The sequence below is a fragment of the Meriones unguiculatus genome, chromosome 7 (genome assembly GCF_030254825.1).
Source record: "Meriones unguiculatus strain TT.TT164.6M chromosome 7, Bangor_MerUng_6.1, whole genome shotgun sequence".
NCBI classification, from domain to species: domain Eukaryota; kingdom Metazoa; phylum Chordata; class Mammalia; order Rodentia; family Muridae; genus Meriones; species Meriones unguiculatus.
Genome location: NC_083355.1, coordinates 64,937,666 through 64,943,665, shown reverse-complemented (window position 1 = coordinate 64,943,665; position 6,000 = coordinate 64,937,666).

The following is a 6,000-nucleotide window of genomic DNA, read 5'->3' as shown; positions in this document are numbered from 1 at the left end:
TCTCCCCAATATTTCAGATATAGTTTAGAAGAATGGGAATTGTGATTATATGCCTCAGATGAGGTCATCTTGCCCCTCTAACTTTTAAGTCAAGGCATGACACCCCTGCTTGCTGTCATGGAAATCCCCTGCTTTCAGTCTTTCCCTTTAAAAACTCTGCTCTCTCAGGGCTTGAGGTCCCACTTCTCTACTACTGCTGCGTCAGTGAGACGTAAATCCCAAGTTAGATTGCTCTCATTATAAAGGTTTCTTGTTCTTGCATCAAGTTGTCTCCTAGTGATCTCTGAGGGTCTTACATTCGGGGCTCGTCCAGGATGCCTCAGGACCCTTAGGACCGCAACTCGGAGAGGTTAATCCCACAGGTAAATGTCTTTTGTGTTGTCCATCTGCTTTAAGTGTTTGTTCCAGGTCACATTACAAAGAGCAACTTGCCCCAACAGCTGCATATCTACCACAGCAGTTTCTCAGGGATAATTCTGATCATGTGAGAAGAATGAACTGTGACGGGGTGAGAGACCAAGAATATGTTTAGAGTGAAGAATCCAATGATAATACAAAGCTACGGAGCAATCCAAACTCAAGATGAAGAGCCATGCCTAGAAGGAGCAAGCAAAGCAGGGTGTAATTACACTCCAAAACAGGGAGAGATGGAAATTGAGCATGCAGAAGCCAGCCAGCAACCTGTCAACAACAGACAGAGAGAAGCAGTAATCCACTTACACGATCCGCAGGTAGGAGGAAGCAAGCAGTAATGGTCCCAGCAAGCAAAAATCCCAAAACCAGGGCATCATGATGCAAATCTGATTCTGATAAAATTCCAATTCAGTCCATAAAATTTATACACTTTTCCAATCCCCATGGTGCTGCTTTCTTTACCGAGATTTCCCTATCAGGCTTCCATACTTCACCACAAGTACTTCCTTTTTATTAATGAGCCTTACAGATGTGGTGCCCATGCCAATAAATGCAGCACTTAGGAGGGAGGCAGAGGCAGGAAAATCTCTGCACTTCTGAGCATAGTCTGGTCTACATAGCAAGCTCCAGGCCAGCCAGGGGCACATAGTGAGATACAATCAAAGAAGGAAGAAAAAAACGGGGGAGAGTGGGAAGAAGAAAGAGAGAGAGAGAGCTCATTTTCTAGCACCCATATTGGGAAGTCCAAGAACTCCTATAACTCCAGCATCTGGGAATCAGTCATGATTTTCTGGTCTCTGCAGACACCCTTATACACACAGAAACACACACACACACACACACACACACACACTAATAATTTTTTTTTTTAAAGAATCAGCAGTATCCATTCTTCAGTTGAGGGGCATCTGGATTGTTTCTAGCTCCTGGCTATTACAAATAAAGCTTCAGTGTCCAAGTGGGTTCCATAGTAAAGGGAATAGGGATTTCCTCTGAGATAAACTGATTGGCCTGCTCTTTGATCACCTTCCCTTGAGGCGGGAGCAGCCTTACCAGACCACAGAAGATGACAATGCAGCCACTCATGATGAGATCTGATAGACTAGGATCACACACACACATACAGAGAGAAAAGAGAAAGTTTTTAAATTTTTAAAAATCTAAAAAAAAAAAAAGCCTTTTATTGAGTATTGCAACACATATGTGCATGGTCATCTCTTGGGTATCAGAGATAAAATAAGCATAAGTTTAAAGCAGCCTGGACTACATAGGAAGAGATTTGTCTCAAAAAGAAAAGTACCCTAATAAAATTGATGCCTAGAACCAGCATAGTGAAAGGACCAAATGAACTCTTATTAGTTGTCTTGTGACTCACTTTTATGTGTGACTTTATTGCACTTGTGTGCACACAACACATACACATACAGACACACAAGAAAACAGAAAAGTCTTCCTTAATCCCAGTCAGAATAATGTTTCCAATGCTGAGTTTATCCCCTTACCATATGTCTCAGTCCAGTAACACACTTCGAACATCTAGAAGGAGTCAAAATTCTCTCAACACGCTGACCTGTAAGACTTAGATAGTCTTATTTGTCATATTAGCTCCTTTGTCACTATTCTCAGTAGCCATTCAAGGCATGAGAATAAACAAAATTTCTTTTTTCTGCTAATGATATTTCATGATTTCCCATCATTAACTTTCTGATTCTTCTTAAACTTTCAGTTTAAGAAGTTCATCTTTTTTATTTTCCATATCATCAATTAACATTTTTCAGTCACCATTCGGGTATAAGTTTTTTTCAGTTCTCCCTTTCTGTGCAGACAAATACTGAAAGCATCAAGTAGGCTTGTCTTTATTCATTTATTTTGTGTGTATCTAATGTATGCATATGTGTGCACACATGGAAACTCTTAAGAAATTGTTTGGTTGCAGGCATATAAAGATATTTACTAGACAGCCAAGTAATTTATTGAATAAGCAGTTGAATAAACAAATCTGGACACCCTTGAACAGTTGCAGAAAGACAACTGGGAAGTTGCCAGCTGCGTTACATTATTTAAAGTCATGAGACTAGATGAGCTCATCAATACAGAAGGAACAAGGAGAGCATCAAATCCTGAGGTCTGCAGTGCCCACTGCTGAGAGGTCAGATGGATGAGGAATAGCCAGCAAAGCCAACCAGGAAATAGTGGATAGCAATGGGGAACTGAGAACATATCACAGAGAATAAAATCAGTGGGAGAAGGTCAAATTGAAATGATAGATGAGTATTTAGTAATGCAGGGATCACTGGCAACTCTATAGTAATTCTAATGAAGTAACTACAAGGAACACTGAACTAAACACTAAGAGAGAATGAGAGGCAAATTGGAGGCAGGGAGATGAGAACTCGGAAGTTCCGGTGTAAAGAAACACCAGGAAATGGAGCACTTATTACTAGGCCCAGTAACTGGTGTTTACTGATATTGCTGTGTTTTTAAGTTGGGAGGAATGTGTGCATGGCTGGATGCCAGTGAAAAATAACCCACTGGGGAGCAGAATGGTAAGAAGCAGAAGCAAGAAGAAAGAATTAGTGGAGCAATAACCTTGAGTAGCTATTACAAGATGGAATCCACACAGGTAAGATGACTGACCTCAGCTAAGAGTATAAACAGTTCCTCTGGAATAACAGACAAGGCAGAGTCCAGAGGCATGCAGGAGCAGTGATGAGACATGGAGCATGTCTGTTATTTTCTCAGAAAATGGAAACATAAGTCAACACCTGAAAAAAATCAAAACTGAAAAATATCATAAGAAGTATTGGCAAGAAAATTAAGATCTGACAAACACACACAAAAAAGGATGAATTGCCAAGGATGTGGAACAATGGATTCAGTCATACACTACTGCCAGACATGAAAATTGGTAGGAACACTTGAAAAAAAATGCCTTTATTTTGTGATGGCAAAGATTCGTACACCCCATAACACGGGAAACTGATCTATAAGGATTAATATTAAAAACTGATTGTGTGTGTGCACACGTGTGTGAAAGAGAGACAGAGACAGAGAGGGATACTGTGAAAGAGAGAAAAGAAAAATGAGGGCCTTCATAAGACTCACTGCCATGTTTACTCTGACAGTGTGTTGTTAAAAATTAATAACAAAACAACATCTTCAAGGTGTGAATTAATAAGAAAAGACCAAAATAATGTTTACTACAGAAAGGAAGCTGTGGAAAGAGAGTGATTGATAAACACTAGCATGTCCATCTCTTCAGCTGGATGATTAGTTAAACTGTACAAATATGTTTTGTTTACCTTCATTTTTAACATTTTGATGTTCAATTACGAGACGTGCTTTCAATCTCTTAGTCTCACTGCATAACGTTAATCCAGTCAGTTTTGATTTAGAACTCTCAGTTGAATAACCTCCATCAATTAGAGATTCTTCCCCTCCCTTCCTCCTTCCCTTCTCCTCTAAGATGACATTCCCAATTTCCCTGGGGATTTTATAAAATCCCTGAGGCATCTGTAATTCCTAGCACCTCATCTCCCCTAGTCTTGGACACCATGCTCTATGTCTGATACGTATCGTGGTCACTTTCAGCCTCTGCTCTTTCTAGGTTTGGAGGTTTATGAATCTTCTTACAAGAGACCAAGGCCATCTGTAACCTACCAGTCAGTAGGTTACCATGTAACCTACACTTCCATGGCTCTGGACCGTATGTGTCTCTTCCCAGCTCAGAAACTCTCAGCTACTTCCTCCATACTGCTCTGCTGAGCACCTACTGAGGCTAGCTCAGCCTTGTTTACCTTTTGCTTTCCATCTTCCTGCCCCATATCACAGAAAGTTCTCTGTGCTCTGGGACAGTCCCATTTTAGACATGCCTTTCTGGTTTTGGTACCTGCAGATCCATGCCCCAGACCTGCCCCACAGACTGCCACATCCTAATCTCTGTGATCATGGTCATTTGTAAGCTTTATCCTCTGGGAACACTAGATCCTAACTTTTAAGATTTAGCAAACCACTGAGGATAAGGAAAATTCTGAAAGAATATAAACGATTATCATTAATCCTGTCGTTTTGCCTCATGCACTTTAAAGCTCTGTTATCAGGCCTGCATTTGTTATTGCCATGACTCCTTTATATATCATCCTTTTTTTGTTTGCTTGCTTGCTTGTTTGCTTAGGTTTCTTGTAGTGTTGGATGTGGTGGTTTGTCCATGAACTAAAAGTGGATCTCAACGATAACAGAAATAACAAAAAGCCTATATACACATGGAAACTAAACAACTTGTTACTCAGAGACAGCTGGGTAATGGAAGAAATAAAGAAATAAATTAAAGTATTGCTAGAATTCAATGAAAATGAAGGCACAACATACCTAAACTTATGGGACACAATGAAAGCAGTGCTAAGAAGAAATTTCATAACACTAAGTGCCTTCAAGAAGAAAATCAAAATGTCTCATGCAAACAACTTAATGGCTCACCTAAAAGCCCTATAAAAAAAGAAGAAGACACACTAAAGAGGAGTAGATGGCTGGAAATAATCAAACTCAGGGCTGAAATCAATCAATTAGAAACAAACAAAACAATTCAAAGAATAAATGAAACCAAGAGCTGGTTCTTTGAAAAAATTAACAAGATAGACAAACCCTTAGCCAAACTAACTAAAAGGCAGAGAGATACTATCCAAATCAACAAAATCAGAAATGAAAAGGGGACATAACTACAGACACTGAGGAAATCCAAACAATCATTAGAACTTACTTCAAAAGTCTTTATGGCAAAAAAATTTGAAAATCTAAATGAAATGGACAATTTTCTTGATTGATTCCACTTACCAAAGTTGAATCAAGACAAGGTAAATTAATTAAATAGTCCTATATCCTCTAAGGAAATAGAAACGGTCATCAAAAGTCTAACATCTAAAGAAAGCACATGGTCAAGATGGTTTCAGTACAGAATTCTACCAGACCTTCAAAGAAGAGTTAACACCAATACTTTTGAACTATTCCACAAAATAGAAACAGAAGGAACACTACCAACTCATTCTCAAAGCCAGAGTCACTGTGGTAACTAAACCTCACAAAGACCCAACAAAGAAACAGAATTTCAGGCTAATCTCCCTTTTATTGATGCAAAAATACTCAACAAAATACTTGCTGAGTATACCAAATCCAACAACATATCAGAGATATCATCCACTATGACCAAGGAAGATCCATCCCAGGTATGCAGGGGTGGTTCAGTATATGGAAATCTATCAATGTGATCCACCATATTAACAAACTGTAAGAAAAAATACATGAGAATCTCCTTAGGTGCTGAAAAAGCATTTGAAAAAGTTCAACATCCATTCATGATTAAAGTATTGGACAGAGCAAGGATACAAGGCACATATCTAAACATAGTAAAGGCAATACACAGCAAGCCTATAGCCGACATCAAACTAAATGGAGAGAAACTTAAAGCAATCCCACTGAAAACAGGGACAAGACAAGGCTGCACTCTCTCTTCATATCTCTTCAACTTAGTTCTGGAAGTCCTTGCTAGACCAATAAGGCAATTGAAGGAGGTGAAGGAGATACCAATCAGAA